This window comes from Tasmannia lanceolata, unplaced genomic scaffold (assembly GCF_043159265.1).
Source record: "Tasmannia lanceolata isolate RefF3 unplaced genomic scaffold, GAP_Taslan_0.1 ptg000012l, whole genome shotgun sequence".
Lineage (NCBI taxonomy): Eukaryota > Viridiplantae > Streptophyta > Magnoliopsida > Canellales > Winteraceae > Tasmannia > Tasmannia lanceolata.
In genome coordinates, this window is record NW_027518689.1 from 4,165,524 (window position 1) to 4,184,125 (window position 18,602).

At 36.1% G+C, this 18,602-nt stretch overlaps 3 long non-coding RNA genes across 12 annotated transcripts in view; all 3 read left to right on the forward strand.

Moving 5' to 3' along the window:
- Positions 1-18,602, forward strand: part of LOC143887558 (uncharacterized) — a 115,677-nt gene that overhangs the window by 75,870 nt on the left and 21,205 nt on the right. The gene's annotated exons all lie outside the window — the stretch shown is intronic.
- LOC143887561 (uncharacterized) lies at positions 4,900-16,100 on the forward strand. 9 transcript variants are annotated; one of them, XR_013254263.1, is made up of 10 exons: positions 4,900-5,885; positions 6,361-6,455; positions 6,597-6,678; positions 6,768-7,776; positions 11,147-11,233; positions 11,373-13,186; positions 13,281-13,335; positions 13,410-14,848; positions 14,961-15,029; positions 15,114-16,100. It is a non-coding gene; the product is annotated as an uncharacterized LOC143887561 (long non-coding RNA). The 9 variants fall into 9 exon arrangements; XR_013254259.1 differs by having other exon boundaries at positions 4,902-5,885; positions 6,768-6,890; positions 7,706-7,776; positions 13,281-14,848; positions 15,114-16,099; XR_013254262.1 differs by having other exon boundaries at positions 4,903-5,885; positions 6,768-6,806; positions 7,706-7,776; positions 13,281-14,848; positions 15,114-16,099.
- On the forward strand, positions 16,378-18,133 carry LOC143887566 (uncharacterized). The gene is made up of 3 exons (XR_013254273.1): positions 16,378-17,540; positions 17,623-17,692; positions 17,780-18,133. It is a non-coding gene; the product is annotated as an uncharacterized LOC143887566 (long non-coding RNA).

Sequence of the window (18,602 nt, forward strand, 5' to 3'; positions counted from 1 at the left end):
AAGTCCAATAATTGGTTCTTGGGATCCTAATCGGTTGAACAAACATGTCCTTACTCTTCTCGACGTGAATAGGCACACATGTTATTCTTCCAACATAAATACATGCCCAACAAAAAACATGTAAAGTGTGGTCCTCACCGATAGGCCTCGTCCCAAAATTCCATCTCCATATGATGATTCAAACCCTCAAAATATATTTCATGTCACATAGACGACTTAAGAAGTTCAAAATAACAACATAAAAGTCTACAAAAATAAAAAAAATGACAACATAAAAACATTCACAAATCATCTTAAAGAGAAGATTTTTGGGATATGACCTATCGATAACGGGGGAATGCGTAATCTTTTATTTTTTGTCTATTATTCTATTGTTTGATAAGTGGCAATTTTATATGATACGTGGCAATTTTATATGATACATCAGTATACTTACAAAAGTAAAGTGGGTCCCTCATATTTAGATGCGATTCATTTGTTTGTCCCCACCCTACGCCCAAAAATCTTTTTAAATTGATCTAAACCCTTAGATAAATTTAAATGTAACAAAGATGGCTTAGAAAGTTTAAAAAAATGACAATAAAAACCTCAAAAAAATTAAAAAAATACAACTTAAAAGCCTCCACAAAGCAAAGGGTTAGAATCTTCCTTTGGAAAAGATTTTTGGACACGAGAAATATTTATTTTTTATCTACTATATTGTTCTATAAGTGAAGATTTTATATGATACTTGGATGTGTAATGATATTTTATGATGCGTGAGTGTGTATTTCGACATAAATACATGGACTCAAAAACAAAGGTCGGTAGATGGGTGAGAGCAAATCAATTACAAGGAGACTTGGGCAGCTGAGGTAATTCATTTTATATCAAATTTTCTGACATCCAGAAAATTTTTACTTATTAGATGGGATCCAGATTTGTGGCAATTAGTGATAGACTTGGCAATGGAGAAAAATTGTAGAACAAGCTTGAATGGAGACCTTAAAAAGCACCCCACACTAGGTTCTTTTGAGACCCAACTTATGTATGTGTTTGTGGGTTTGTGTATTTGTGGGGGGCTGTATGTTCTATGAGTCACAACTTATGTATCAAAGGTCTGTGTGAGTGGTCTAAAGTCTAAACCATTTTTTTCTTAGTGTGAGTGGTTTATGTATATAAATGTTGTATGAGTCACAGCTTATGTAACACTGTGTAATAAGGTCTATGTGAATGTTTAAAACCATCAGCTTATGTAACACAGTAGTTCCAGTTGAAGATTTCTTCACTTCTCTGCGACTGAGAGTAAACTGAAAGTGGTTTGCAAAAAGTCCAGACTATTGTGTACGGTTTCCATTGCTTTCTGCTGCAGCAAAGCTCACAGCTAAATTGGAAGGAGTCACAGCAGCAACAAAAGATAATGCTCGGTCTGTCGAGGTCATTTGATTCTTAATCTTTAAATTTATTTGGCTCATTTTCATGTACCCTTTTTACCTCCTTATTAATTCTCCTTTTTGTCATTTATTTTCAGGAATTCTCGCTCACAACTTCTTGAATAGAGTAAAACTGAAAAAGTGGCTATTAAGGTCAGTTTAAGAACTCACTTTCTCAACAAAAAAATAAATAAGAACTCACTTTCTCATCTTTTTTCTATTGATTTTCAGGCAAAGAGACTAATATTTGAAGGTTTAATCTCTAAGGTATATATGTACAATGGGTCCGGACCCTAACCCAAGAAAGGCACTATATACGGTAGGGACCGGACCCTAACCCAAGAAAGGCAGGTACAATGGGTCCAGACCCTAACCCAAGAAAGGCACTATACAAGCAGAGTAACCAATCCTAGGAATGTAACCCATGAAAGGCAGCCAATCTCCATGGGGTGTAACCACCATTGATGGTGTTTTCCATTGGATTGGCTAGGCCCTACTAGCTCCAGGCTTGAAGCCGTACCTGCGTAGGGTTAGATGCGATTCATTTGTTTGTCCCACCATAAGTGGCAGTGCCCAAAAATCTTTTTAAATTGATGATCAGCCCTTTGATATCTTTCAATTTAATATAAACAACTTGGAAAGATGAAAACAATGACAAAATAAAAACCTCCAAAAAATTAAAAAACAAAATTACGACTTAAAAGCCTCCACAAATCAAAGGGTTAGAATCATCATATGGAATAGATTTTTGGGCACAACCTATCTATAGGAGGGTATGTAAGTAATCTTTATTTTTTATCTACTATATTGTTTTACAAGTGGTTTATATAATATGGATGTGTATTTTAATATTTAGCCGCGCCCCAAAAATAAAAATTAAAAGTGTGGGGTCCCCATATTTAGATGTCATTCATTTGTTGGTCATCAAATATATGATGATTCAAACCCTCAAATATATTTCATTGTCACATAGACGACTTAAAAAGTTCAAAATAACAGCATAATAATCTACAAAAATTTTTAAAAAAATGACAACATTAAAACATCCACAAATCATCTTAAAGAGAAGGTTTTTGGGACATGACCTATCGATAACGGAGCCCCTAGATAAATTTAAATGTAACAAAGACGGCTTAGAAAGTTTCAAATATATTTAGATCTTATTTCATTTGTGGGGTCCCCATATTTTAGATGTGTATTTAGAGCCAACCCCCCCTTTAGTGTTAGTTGTTACTACTCTCTATTTCCACCACAAGGGGGTGGCCCAGGGAAGAAAAGAGGGACTAATATTTAGATGTCGCTCATTTGTGGGGTGCCCATATTTTAGATGTGTATTGAGTTAGAGCCAACCCCCTCTAGTGTATTAGTTACTACTCTCTATTTACACCACAAGGGAGTGGCCCAGGGAATAAAATAGGGACTAATATATATTGCTCCTGATATTTGCACTTCAAATGTCTTTGCGTTTTTAATTGGCTTAGGTTTTTATGAAACTGTAAAAACCTTTGACAGCTGTTTAATTTATCAAAACATGGTAGTGCCAACATCAGTAGCCTTCACCTTTTCAAGAAATTAATTCAAAATCACCCCAACCGGCTACAAGTCTAAAAAGAACTTTCTAGCCGTTAGATCATCTCAAAATTAAACCATCCAAATTCAAACAAAGTTGACCGTTTGCTCAAGAAAAAATTCATAAAAATTCAAAATACCCTACAATTTCCAAAGGTGTTTTCTAGCCGTTAGCTTCTAAATATCGGATGGTCAAAATTCAAAGGAAATTGACCGTTGGCCTCTCCTTGTTTTGAATTTAAAAGGCTGGAAGAAGTTGAAATCGGTCTTGAGCCTTGATTTCATGGTGTCAAGGACAAGAGGTACTTTCTCTCACATTTCCTTTATTTTGACAACAAGTTCTAACATTTTGTTTTACATGTTTCTAAACCCAATTAACACTTTAGTTTATGATGTTTCTGTGGTTCTTCTGAAATCTTTTAAGCCTGCTAGCCCTTCGAATTCTCATTGGTTTTCTCTGTTGATGGGTTTTCTTTCTGTAACCTTTTTTAGTTTTTTTCTTCTTCTAGAATGTGTATGTGTTTTACCAGAGCTTCTGGGGGCTTTCAAGAAACCCTTTTATTCTAGGATATTATAAAATGAGAGCTGAGATGAAGACCCTAGCTCTCAACTCTCTAAATTGAAATCCATTCTAGATATGCATTCCCTCTCTTTGCATCTAATTTCTTTCTTGAATTTTTATTCAGCTTACGAATAATATCGGTTCCTTTTGTCCATAGTTTCCCTTTTCACTCTCTTAGTCTGAGTTACGTTTTCAGACATTTTTGCACTTAACTTGCAAATACCTATCTAAAATTGTTGTGGCTAAGAAGTTTAATTTTAAGACATCCTGGACTACAATTTTCAGATGTTTATGGTTTGGAACAAAAATATCATGCTACTAATATGCCCATCTTCTTCTTGTATTGGGCATCCAATGTGCATAAATCAGTTGTAGGAAAGGGTGTACATTGTGTACCCAAACAATGTACACATTGTTTCTTTGTTTGCAGGCAAATTTTCACACTGGAATTTTGCAGTGCAGGCAAATTCTCTCTCTCTCTCTCTCTCTCTCTCTCTCTCTCTCTCTCTCTCTCTATTGATAAATGATGTAAAAATCCTTAATGCAGAATTCGAACTGGATTCATAACTACGTGACATGGACTTACAGACAAAGGCCAATACACGTGGGTGAGAAGCAAATCAAATACAAGGCAGCTGAGGTAAACGTATAGTAATTCATTTTATATCAAATTTTCTGACACCCAGAGAGAAATTTTATTCATTTTATATCAAATTCATTCTATATCATTGACAGACTCTGCAGCAGAGAAAAAGTTGAAGAACAAGCTTGAATGGAGAAACCCCTAAAGCACTACAGTAGGTTCTTTTGAGTTACAACATATGTATGTTTGTGTGGGCCTGTGTATGTATCAATGCATGCATGTTCTATGAGTCACAACTTATGTAACAGTGTGATGGTCTGTGTGAGTGGTTTCTGTATGTATGAGGCACAACTTATGTAACACACTTTATAAGGTCAAACCATCTTGTTCTTAGTGTGGGGGGGGGGGGGGGGGGGGAGGGAACTGAAATTTATTTGGCGTAAAACTCACAGCCGAATTGTAAGGAATGTCACAGCAGCGGCAAAATCATGCTTGGGCATGTTGAGGACATTTGATTCTTAGTCTTGAAATTTATTTGGCGCATTGTCAAGTACCCCTTTACCTCCTTATTAATTCTCCTTTTTCATCTATCTTCAGGAATTCTCTCTCACAACTTCTTGAAAGCAGCTGAGAGTAAAAACTAAGGTTAGTTTACGAACTAGATCATCTTTTTTAGTGATTTTGCAGATGATAGACTAATATCTGAAGGTTTTTTCTCTGATATGTAGGGCAGTGCGGTTATTTGTCACTAAAAGCTCACAAGCTCGAACTTTATTGCTCATCTTTTTTAGTGATTTTGCAGATGATAGACTAATATCTGAAGGTTTTTTCTCTGATGTGTAGGGTAGTTGCGGTTATTTGTCACTTAAAAGCTCACAAGCTCTGAGGTATGTGGAATGTATACCTCAACATGAATACATGCCCAACAAAAAATGCCATTCAATTGTTGTTCCTCACCATAGGTAGGTTGTGTCCCAAAAATCATCTCCCTGTGATGATTCAAACCCTCAAATTTCATGTCACACAGACGACCTAAAAGGTTCAAAATAACAACAACATAAAAATCTCCACCCAAAAAAATGACAACATAAAAATATCCACAAATCAAAGGGAAAATCATCTTAAAGAGAAGATTTTTGGGACATGACCTATCGATAACGGGGAATGCAAGTAATCTTTATTTTTTTTCTATTATTTTATAAGTGGCGATTTTATATGATACATTTGTTTGTCCGTAGGCAGTGCGAAAAAATCTTTTTAAATTGATGATCCAAGCCCTTAGTTAAATTTAAATGTAACAAAGACGGCTTAGAAAGCTCAAAAAATGACAATAAAAACCTCAAAAAAATTAAAAAAATACAACTTAAAAAGCCTCCACAAAAATCTTTTAAATTTATGATCCAATAGATAAATTTAAATGTAACAAAGATGACTTAGAAAGTTTTAAAACATGACAATAAAAACCTCAAATTTTTTTTTTTAAAAATACAACTTAAAAGCCTCTACAAATCAAAGGGTCATCCTTTGGAAAAGATTTTTGGGCACGACTATATGGTGTCAGCAAGTAATCTTTATTTTTTATCTACTATATTGTTCTATAAGTGAAGATTTGTTGGATAATGATATTGTTTTCATGCGAGAGTGTGGCTATCGACGTAAATACATGGACTAAAAGACAAAGGTGCGGGTACATGGGGGTGAGAGCAAATCAATTACAAGGAGACTCAAAGATCAGTGAGAGTTATGTTGGGCATCTGAGGTAAATCAAATACATGGACTCAAAGATTTGTTGGGCGGCTGAGTTATATAGTAATTCATTGTATATCAAATCTTCCGACATCCATAAAAGTTTTACTTATTAGGTGGGGTCCTGTTTTGTGGTAATTCTAGATCAGTGAGAGTTATGGCAATGGAGAAAAAGTTATAGAACAAGCTTGAATGGAGGCCCCTAAAGCACCACACTAGGTTCTTTTGAGTCACAACTTATGTATGTTTGTGTGGGCTTATATGCATGTATGTATCTTCTATGAGTCACAGCTTATGTAACACTGTGAAGGTATGTGAGAGTGGTTTATGACTTATATGTATGTATGAGTTCCAACTTATGTATGTTCTTCGTTTGTGGGGCTTATGTATGTCTTCTATGAGTCACAACTTATGTAACACTGTGGAAGGTATGTGTGAGTGGTTTATGTATGTATGAGTCCCAACTTATGTAACACTCGTGTTCTTAGTAGGAGTAAACTGAAAGTGGTTTGCAAAAAGTACCCAAGTCTAGCAGCAAAGCTCACAGCCGAATTGGAAGGCAGCAGTGGCAAAATCATGCTCGGTATGTTGATGATATTTGATTCTTAGTCTTTAAATTTATTTGGCATGCATTGTCAATTTTCGTCTATTTTCAGGAATTCTCACTTCCTTATTAGTTCTCCTTCACCTCCTTATTAATTCTCCTTTTTTCGTCTATTTTCAGGAATTCTCAAGCAGCTGAGAGACTAATATTTGAAGGTTTTTTTAGGAATTCTCACTCACGACAACTGAAAGTGGCTGGTAAGGTCAGTTTAAGAACTCTCTTTCTTATCTTTTTCTAGTGATTTGCAGATAAGAGACTAATATTTGAAGGTTTTTTCTCTAATATTTCCAGCTATTTGTCAGTTGAAAAGCTCGCAATTGGTCATCTAAGGTATATCCGCTGTGATTACGCACAATGGGTCCGGGGGCCTGGGCAGTATGTCTTGGCCCTTACCCATGAAAGGCACCATATAAGGTAGGGGTAGCTATACAAGCAGAGTAACCAATCCTAGGGTTTATTCAACCCATGAAAGGCAGCCAAACTCCATAGGGTACACCACCATTGATGGTGTTTTCCACTGGATTGGCTAGGCCCTACTAGCCCCAGGCTTGAGGGGCCCTACCTGCATAGGTCCCTCAATTTTAGATGTGATTCATTTGTTTGTCCCACCATAAGTAGTGCCCAAAAATCATTTTAAATTGATGATCTAAGCCCTTAGATATATTTAAATGTAATATTGGCAACTTGGAAAGATGGAAACAATGGCAAAATAAACACCTCCAAAAAATAAAAATAAAAATTACTACTTAAAAGGTCCCTAAATCAAAGGGTTTTTGGGCACAACCTATCTATAGAAGAGCGAGAGGGGGGGGGGGGTATGGGTATGCAAGTAATCTTTATTTTTCATCTCTTTATTGTTGTTCTACCAATGGTTTATATAATATGGATGTCTATTTTACTGTAAATATCCCTACAGGAAAAAGAAAATTAAAAGTGGGGTCCTCATATCTCATGTCATTCATTTGTTGGTCCCCACCATAGGTGGTTGGCCGTGCCCCAAAAATATTCTCCAAAAGTTGATACAAACCGAACGCATAATAAATTCAGTGTAACAAATAAAGGGCTTAAATCATCATCCTATGGATTGGCTAATGAATTCACAGCAGCAACGAGAGATAATGCTCGGTCTGTTGAGGTCATTTGATTCTTAATCTTGAAATTTATTTGGCTCATTGTCAAGTACCCTTTTTACCTCCATTTTAATTCTCCTTTTTTTCATTTATTTTCAGGAATTCCAGCACACAACTTCATGAATATTGTTCAAGCAGCCGAGAGTAAAACTGAAAAAGTGGCTATTAAGGTTTGTTCAAGAACTCTCTATCTCATTTTTTTCTATTGATTTGCACCAGGTAAAGATACTAATATTTGAAGGTTTTTTCTCTAATGTACAGGGTAGTCATGTACAAAGGGTCTGGGGCCTGGGCAGTATCTGTCTTGGCCCTAACCCAAGAAAGGGGGGGGGGGGGGCGGTGTAAACTATTCAACCAGAGTAACCGATCCTAGGGTTCATTCAACCCATGAAAGGCCGCCAATCTCCATGCGGTGTAACCACCATTGATGGTGTTTTCCATTGGATTGGCTAGCCCCTACTAGCCCAGGCTTGAGGTCGTACCTGCTTAGGGTCCTCACTTTTAGAAGTGATTCATTTGTTTGTCCCACCATAAGTGGCAGTGCCCAAAAATCTTTTTAAATTTTTTTAAATTGATGATCCAAGCCCTTAGATATAGACAACTTGGAAAGATGAAAACAATGACAAAAATAAAAACCTCCAAAAAAAAATTTAAAAAAATTTACAACTTAAAAGCCTCCACATCAAAGGGTTAGAATCATCATATGGAATAGATTTTTGGGAACAACCTATCTATAGGAGGGTATGCAAGTAATCTTTATTTTTTATCTACTACTTTATTGTTCTATAAGTGGTTTATATAATATGGATGTGTATTTTAATATAAATATCCCTACAAGAAAAAGAAATTTAAAAGTGGGGCCTCATATTGTTCTATTAGTGGTTTGTAAACTATTCAACCAGAGTAACCGATCCTAGGGTTCATTCAACCCATGAAAGGCCGCCAATCTCCATGCGGTGTAACCACCATTGATGGTGTTTTCCATTGGATTGGCTAGCCCCTACTAGCCCAGGCTTGAGGTCGTACCTGCTTAGGGTCCTCACTTTTAGAAGTGATTCATTTGTTTGTCCCACCATAAGTGGCAGTGCCCAAAAATCTTTTTAAATTTTTTTAAATTGATGATCCAAGCCCTTAGATATAGACAACTTGGAAAGATGAAAACAATGACAAAAATAAAAACCTCCAAAAAAAAATTTAAAAAAATTTACAACTTAAAAGCCTCCACATCAAAGGGTTAGAATCATCATATGGAATAGATTTTTGGGAACAACCTATCTATAGGAGGGTATGCAAGTAATCTTTATTTTTTATCTACTACTTTATTGTTCTATAAGTGGTTTATATAATATGGATGTGTATTTTAATATAAATATCCCTACAAGAAAAAGAAATTTAAAAGTGGGGCCTCATATTGTTCTATTAGTGGTTTGTAAACTATTCAACCAGAGTAACCGATCCTAGGGTTCATTCAACCCATGAAAGGCCGCCAATCTCCATGCGGTGTAACCACCATTGATGGTGTTTTCCATTGGATTGGCTAGCCCCTACTAGCCCAGGCTTGAGGTCGTACCTGCTTAGGGTCCTCACTTTTAGAAGTGATTCATTTGTTTGTCCCACCATAAGTGGCAGTGCCCAAAAATCTTTTTAAATTTTTTTAAATTGATGATCCAAGCCCTTAGATATAGACAACTTGGAAAGATGAAAACAATGACAAAAATAAAAACCTCCAAAAAAAAATTTTAAAAAATTTACAACTTAAAAGCCTCCACATCAAAGGGTTAGAATCATCATATGGAATAGATTTTTGGGAACAACCTATCTATAGGAGGGTATGCAAGTAATCTTTATTTTTTATCTACTACTTTATTGTTCTATAAGTGGTTTATATAATATGGATGTGTATTTTAATATAAATATCCCTACAAGAAAAAGAAATTTAAAAGTGGGGCCTCATATTGTTCTATTAGTGGTTTGTAAACTATTCAACCAGAGTAACCGATCCTAGGGTTCATTCAACCCATGAAAGGCCGCCAATCTCCATGCGGTGTAACCACCATTGATGGTGTTTTCCATTGGATTGGCTAGCCCCTACTAGCCCAGGCTTGAGGTCGTACCTGCTTAGGGTCCTCACTTTTAGAAGTGATTCATTTGTTTGTCCCACCATAAGTGGCAGTGCCCAAAAATCTTTTTAAATTTTTTTAAATTGATGATCCAAGCCCTTAGATATAGACAACTTGGAAAGATGAAAACAATGACAAAAATAAAAACCTCCAAAAAAAAATTTAAAAAAATTTACAACTTAAAAGCCTCCACATCAAAGGGTTAGAATCATCATATGGAATAGATTTTTGGGAACAACCTATCTATAGGAGGGTATGCAAGTAATCTTTATTTTTTATCTACTACTTTATTGTTCTATAAGTGGTTTATATAATATGGATGTGTATTTTAATATAAATATCCCTACAAGAAAAAGAAATTTAAAAGTGGGGCCTCATATTGTTCTATTAGTGGTTTGTAAACTATTCAACTAGAGTAACCGATCCTAGGGTTCATTCAACCCATGAAAGGCCGCCAATCTCCATGCGGTGTAACCACCATTGATGGTGTTTTCCATTGGATTGGCTAGCCCCTACTAGCCCAGGCTTGAGGTCGTACTCGCTTAGGGTCCTCACTTTTAGAAGTGATTCATTTGTTTGTCCCACCATAAGTGGCAGTGCCCAAAAATCTTTTTAAATTTTTTTAAATTGATGATCCAAGCCCTTAGATATAGACAACTTGGAAAGATGAAAACAATGACAAAAATAAAAACCTCCAAAAAAAAATTTAAAAAAATTTACAACTTAAAAGCCTCCACATCAAAGGGTTAGAATCATCATATGGAATAGATTTTTGGGAACAACCTATCTATAGGAGGGTATGCAAGTAATCTTTATTTTTTTTCTACTACTTTATTGTTCTATAAGTGGTTTATATAATATGGATGTGTATTTTAACATAAATATCCCTACAAGAAAAAGAAATTTAAAAGTGGGGCCTCATATTGTTCTATTAGTGGTTTATATAATATGGATGTGTATTGTAATATAAATATATCCCCTACAAGAAAAAGAAAATTAAAAGTGGGGCCTCATATTTAGATGTCATTCATTTGTTGGTCCCCATCATAGGTTGGCCGTGCCCCAAAAATACTCTCCCAAAGTTGATACAAACCCTCAAACACATAATAAATTCAGTGTAACATTGACGACCTAGAAAATTGCCACATAAACCCTTAACAAATAAAGGGCTTAAATCATCCTATGGTGAAAATTTTCGGGGCACGACCTTATCTACAACAAGAGTATGCAAGTAATTTTTATTTTTTATATAAAACATTAACGTTTTATAAAGTGATGATATTATATGATACATAAGTGTGTATGATACATGAGTGTGTATTTCGATGAAAATACATGGAGTCCCACAAACTTGGTGGGTGAGGTAAGTAATTCATTTTATATCAAATTTTCTGACATCCAGAGAGGTTTTACTTATTAGGTGGGATCCTGATTTGTGGAAACTAGACCGGTTCTTGGCAATGGAGAAAAAGTGTTAGAACAAGCCTGAATGAAGAGCCTTTTGTATGTATGTAGTATGTACCTATTTCTGGGGCTTATGTATGTTCTTGTTTGTGAGGCTCATGCATGTACGTTCTATGAGATTTTGTAGAGATTTTGTAGATGATAGACTAATTAATATTTGAAGGTGCTGTTATTTTGTGCAGGGTAGTTGATGTTATTTGTCACTCGAAAGCTCACAAGGCCATCTGAGGTATATCCCCCCTTACTTCTACTTTCAATGGGTGGTCCCGGGCTGCTATGTCTACGCCCTAGGCCCGAGCTCATGGTCAAATATAGGTTTATTGACCCTAGCCAATCCCTAGTAACCCATACAAGCAGGGTAACCAAGGATCCTAAGGGTTTATTCAAGATAATATTACCATATTAGGCCTAGTTCTTTTCGTTTTGCGTTGAACCTCACAATTTTCATTGGTACTGCATGGGGTGTAACCACCATTGGGGGTGTTCTCCACAGGGATCGGCTAGGCCCTAATAGCCCTAGGTTTGAGGCCATGGCAGGGTATACAAGCATGGTTTATCCGTGTATGACAATCCCCACTGAGAGATCTGTTCATTTGAGATTGTGTGCACATGTTGTGAGTCCAAAACCAATTATTGGACTCAAAATTAAACGTAAATTTGAGTCCAATAATTTGGTTCTTGGGCTCCCTATCTAGTGGCATGTAAACTCTGGTCCCTCACCATTGTAGGCCTGGTCCCAAAATTCCATCTCCATATGATGATTCAAACCCTAAAAATATATTTCATGTCACATAGACGACTTAAAAAGTTCAAAATAACAACATAAAAGTCTACAAAAATAAAAAAATGACAACATAAAAACATTCACAAATCATCTTAAAGAGAAGATTTTTGGGATATGACCTATCGATAACGGGGGAATGCGTAATCTTTTATTTTTTGTCTATTATTCTATTGGTTGATAAGTGGCAATTTTATATGATACATCAGTATACTTACAAAAGTAAAGTGGCGCCCTCATATTTAGATGCGATTCATTTGTTTGTCCCCACCCTACTTAGGCAGTGCCCAAAAATCTTTTTAAATTGATCTAAACCCTTAGATAAATTTAAATGTAACAAAGATGGCTTAGAAAGTTTTAAAAAATGACAATAAAAACATCAAAAAAATTAAAAAAATACAACTTAAAAGCCTCCACAAAGCAAAGGGTTAGAATCTTCCTTTGGAAAAGATTTTTGGACACGAGAAATATTTATTTTTTATCTACTATATTGTTCTATAAGTGATGATTTTCTATGATACTTGGATGTGTAATGATATTTTATGATGCGTGAGTGTGTATTTCGACATAAATACATGGACTCAAAAACAAAGGTCGCTAGATGGGTGAGAGCAAATCAATTACAAGGAGACTTGGGCAGCTGAGGTAATGTACAGTAATTCATTTTACATCAAATTTTCTGACATCCAGAAAAGTTTTACTTATCAGATGGGATCCAGATTTGTGGCAATTAGTGACAGACTTGGCAATGGAGAAAAATTGTAGAACAAGCTTGAATGGAGACCTTAAAAAGCACCCCACACTAGGTTCTTTTGAGACCCAACTTATGTATGTGTTTGTGGGTTTGTGTATTTGTGGGGGGCAGTATGTTCTATGAGTCACAACTTATGTAGCAAAGGTCTGTGTGAGTGGTCTAAAGTCTAAACCATTTTTTTCTTAGTGTGAGTGGTTTATGTATATAAATGTTGTAAGAGTCACAGCTTATGTAACACTGTGTAATAAGGTCTATGTGAATGTTTTAAACCATCAGCTTATGTAACACAGTAGTTCCAGCTGAAGATTTCTTCACTTCTCTGCGACCGAGAGTAAACTGAAAGTGGTTTGCAAAAAGTCCAGACTAGTGTATGGTTTCCATTGCTTTCTAGTGCAGCAAAGCTCACAGCTGAATTGGAAGGAGTCACAGCAGCAACAAAAGATAGTGCTCGGTCTGTTGAGGTCATTTGATTCTTAATCTTTAAATTTATTTGGCCCATTTTCATGTACCCTTTTTACCTCCTTATTAATTCTCCTTTTTGTCATTTATTTTCAGGAATTCTCGCTCACAACTTCTTGAATAGAGTAAAACTGAAAAAGTGGCTATTAAGGTCAGTTTAAGAACTCACTTTCTCAACAAAAAAAAAAGAACTCACTTTCTCATCTTTTTTCTATTGATTTTCAGGCAAAGAGACTAATATTTGACGGTTTTATCTCTAAGGTATATATGTATAATGGGTCCGGACCCTAACCCAAGAAAGGCACTATATAAGGTAGGGACCAGACCCTAACCCAAGAAAGGCAGGTACAATGGGTCCAGACCCTAACCCAAGAAGGCACTATACAAGCAGAGTAACCAGTCCTAGGAATGTAACCCATGAAAGGCAGCCAATCTCCATGGGGTGTAACCACCATTGATGGTGTTTTCCATTGGATTGGCTAGGCACTACTAGCTCCAGGCTTGAGGCCGTACCTGCGTAGGGTTAGATGCGATTCCTTTGTTTGTCCCACCATAAGTGGCAGTGCCCAAAAATCTTTTTAAATTTATGATCAGCCCTTTGATATATTTCAATTTAATATAAACAACTTGGAAAGATGAAAACAATGACAAAATAAAAACCTCCAAAAAATTAAAAAACAAAATTACAACTTAAAAGCCTCCACAAATCAAAGGGTTAGAATCATCATATGGAATAGATTTTTGGGCACAACCTATCTATAGGAGGGTATGTAAGTAATCTTTATTTTTTATCTACTACTTTATTGTTTTATAAGTGGTTTATATAATATGGATGTGTATTTTAATATTTAGCCGCGCCCCAAAAATAAAAATTAAAAGTGTGGTGTCCCCATATTTAGATGTCATTCATTTGTTGGTCATCACCATAGGTTGGCCGCGCCCCAAAAATATTCTCCAAAAATTGATACAAAGCCCCAAACACATAATAAAATTCAGTGTAACATTGACGACTTAGAAAGTAAGAAAAAAAATGACAGCGTTAAAATCGTCCACATAAAAACCCTTAACGAATAAAGGGCTTAAATCATCCTATGGTGAAAATTTTAGGGGCACGACCTATCTACATCAATGCAAGTAATTTTTATTTTTTATATAAAACATTAACGTTTTATAAGTGATGATATTATATGATACATGAGTTTGTATTTCTATGAAAATACATGGAGCCTCACAGACAAGGTGGGTGAGGTAAACATATTAGTAATTCATTTTATTTCAAATTTTCTGACATCTAGGTGAGATCCTGATTTGTAGTAGCTCTAGATCAGGTCTTGGCAATGGAGAAAAAGTGTTAGAACAAGCCTGAATGAAGACCCTTTTGAAGAGAACTTATGATTGTGTAGGCTTGTGTATGTATGTAGTATGTAGCTATTTCTGGGGCTTATGTATGTATGTTCTATTAGTCACAACTTATGTAACAATGTGAGAGATGTCTAACCATCTTGTTCTTGGTGTGAGGTCTGTGAGGATTTTAAACCATCTTGTTCTTAGTGGTTTGTAATAATTCTCAAGTCCAGACCGTTGTATGGTTTCGATTACTTCCTCTGGTAGCAAATCTCAAAGCCGAATTGGAAGGAGTCGCAGCAGCGGTTAGAACATGCTGGGTGTGTAGAGGACATTTGATTCTGAGTCTCGAAATTTATTTGGCACATTGTTAAGTACCCTTTTTGCCTCATTAATTCGCTTTCTTTTTCTTTCTTTTTTGTCTATCTTCAGGAATTTTTGCTCACAAGTTCTTGAATATATGTTCAAGTGGCTGAGAGAAACTGAAAGTGGCTATTTAAGGTTAGTTTTAAAACTCTCTTTCGCATCTACTGCAATAATTTTTTAGACGATAGACTAATATTTGAAGCTGCTGATTTTGTGCAGGGTAATTGCTGTTATTTGTCACGCGATAGCTCACAAGGCCATCTGAGGTATTCCCCCCTGTTATTACTTTCAATGGGGTCCTGGGATTCCTTTCAATGGGTCCCGGGCTGCTATGTCTAGGCCCGAGCCCACGGTCAAACCATATAGGTTCATCGACCCTAGAGGCCCGGGGCCTAGCCAATCCCTAGTAACCCATACAAGCAAGGTACTAACCACGGATCCTAAGGGTTAGTAGGGGTGCAGCTTGGGTTGGCTTGAGTTGAGCTTTTGCTGAAAAATGAATTGGAATCTATCCGACCCTGACCCGATTTAAAGGTAATCCCGAATTCCAAAAAATTGACCCAAGTTGCACCAAATATTAGGCCTAGATCTTTTAGTTTCATGTTGAACCTCACAATTTTCATTGGGTACCGCATGGGGTGTAAACCAATGGTGGTGTTCTCCACAGGATCGGCTAGGCCCTACTAGCCCTTGGTTTGACGCCCTAGCCATGCAGGGTTATACAAGCATGGTTTGTGGGGGGCCTAGCCGGATTATGTGAACATATTGTGATTCCAAAACCAATTATTGGACTCAAAATTAAACGTAAATTTGAGTCCAATAACGGCTCTCGAGTGGCATAGTAAAAGGAAAGAAGTAAAGTCTGGTCCCTCGCCATGGGTAGGCCTGGTCCCAAAAATCCATCTCCTTATGATGATTCAAACCCTCAAATATATTTCATGTCACGTAGACAACTTAAAATGTTCAAAACAACGACAACAAAAAAAAATCTACAAAAACAAAATAACAACATAATAACATCCACAAATCATCTTATAAAGAAAATTTTTGGGACATGACCTATAGATAACGAGGGTATGCAAGTAATCTTTATTTTTTTTTACTGGAAGTGATATATCCACCCCTTTGGATTACTCGGGACACCCAGTCAATGACTGCAGAGGGTCTGATGTACTTCACATCAGAAGGATTAAGTGGGGTTGATTGCCATGTACATCTGCTGGGTGTCCCGAGTTATCAGAATGAGCGGATTTATCACATAAATTTAAGTCTAGTAATTGGTTCTTGGGATCCCTATCGGTTGGCCTACTCTTCTTGACATGTGACTAATCCAAACAAAAAAACATGTAAAGTGTGGTCCACACCACCGGTAGGCTTCATCCCAAAAATCCATCTCCATATGATGATCCAAACCCTCAAATATATTTCATGTCACACAGATGACTTAAAAAGTTCAAAATAACAACTTAAAAATCTACAAAAATAAAAACTGACAACATAAAAAATCCACAAATTGTCTTAAAGAGAAGATAACGGGGGAATGCAAGTAATCTTTATTTTTTTTTGTCTATTATTTGATAAGTGGCGATTTTATATGATACATCAGTATACTTACAAAAGTAAAGTGGGGCCCTCATACTTAGATGCGATTCATTTTTTTCTTTTTAAATTGATGATCCAAGCGCTGAGATAAATTTAAATGTAACAAGATGGCTTAGAAAGTTTTAAAAAATGGCAATAAAAACCTCAAATTTTTTTTCAAAAAAAATACAACTTAAAAGCCTCTACGAATCAAAGGGTTAGAATCTTCCTTTCGAAAAGTTTTTTGGGCAAGACCTATGGTACAGGGAGGGAATTCAAGTAATATTTATTTTTTATCTACTATATTGATCTATAAGTGAAGATTTTATATGATACTTGGATGTGTAATGATATTTTATGATGCGTGAGTGTGTATTTCGACGTAAATACATGGACTCGAAGACAAAGGTCGGTACATGGGTGAGAGCAAATCATTACAAGGAGACTTGGGCAGCTGAGCTAATGTACAGTAATTCATTTTATATCAAATTTTTTGACATCCAGAGAAGTCAATCCAGATTTGTGGTAATTGTAGAACAAGCCTGAATGGAGACCCTAAAGCACCACTAGGTTCTTTTGAGTCCCAACTTATGTATGTTTTTGTGGGTTTGTGTATGTATGTTCCTATTTGTGGGGCTAATCTATGTTCTTGTTTGTGAGGCTGTATGTTCTTTTGAGTCACAACTTATGTAGCACTATGAAGTGAAGGTCTGTGTGAGTAGTCTAAAGTCTAAACCATTTTTTTCTTAGTGTATGAGTCACAGCTTATGTAACACTGTGTGAGGTCTATGTGAAAGGTTTAAACCATCTTGTTCTTGGTGGGGAGTCTAAGTTCCAGCTGAAGATTTCACTCCTCTGCAACTGAGAGTAACTAAAAGTTTAAACCATCTTGTTCTTGGTGGGGAGTCTAAGTTCCAGCTGAAGATTTCAATCCTCTGCAACTGAGAGTAACTAAAAGTGGTTTGCCAAAGAGTCCAGACTATTGTACGATTTCCATTACTTTCTCTGGCGGCAAAGCTCACAGCCGAATTGGAGCAGCAACGAGATCATGCTCGGTCTGTTGAGGTCATTTGATTCTTAATCTTGAAATTTATTTGGCTACCCTTTTTACCTCCTTATTAATTCTCCTTTATTCATTTATTTTTAGGAATTCTCGCTCACAACTTCTTGCATATGTTCAAGCAGCTGAGAGTAAAACTGAAAAAATGGCTTGTAAGGTTAGTTTAAGAATTTTCTTTCTCATCTTTTTGAAGTGATTTGCAGGTAAGAGACTAATATTTGAAGGTTTTTTCTCTATTGTGCAGGGTAGTTGCAGTTATTTGTCAGTTGAAAACACCATCTAAGGTATATCCTGTGCGATTACGTACAATGGGTCCGGGGCCTGGGCAGTATGTCTTAAAAGCCCTAACCCATGAAAGGCAGCCAATCTCCATGACCATTGATGATGTTTTCCACTGGATTGGCTAGGCCCTACTAGCCCTGAGCTTGAGGCCGTACCTGCGTAGGGCTCTCACTTTATATGTGATTCATTTGTTTGTCCCACCATAAGTAGGCAGTGCCCAAAAATCTTTTTAAATTGAGGATCCAAGCACTTAGATATATTTAAATGTAATATAGACAACTTGGAAAGAAAATTACAACTTTTTTGCCTCAACAAATAAAAGGGGATATGGAATAGATTTTTGGGCACAACCTATCTATAGGAGGGTATGCAAGTAATCTTTATTTTTTATCTACTACTTTATTGTTCAATAAGTGGTTTATATAATATGGATGTGTATTGTAATATAAATAATATCCCTACAAGAAGAAGAAAATTAAAGTGGGTCCTCATATTTAGATGTCGTTCATTTGTAGGTTGGCCGTGCCCCAAAAAATATTCTCCAAAAGTTGATACAAACCCTCAAAGTTAAAAAAAAATGACAACGTTAAAATCGTCCACATAAAACCCTTAACAAATAAAGGGCATAAATCATCCTATGGTCAAAATTTTAGGGGCACGACCTATCTACAACAAGAGTATGCAAGTAATTTTTATTTTTTATATAAAACATTAACGTTTTATAAGTGATGATATTATATGTGCATGAGTATGTATTTCGATGAGAATACATGGGGTCTCACAAA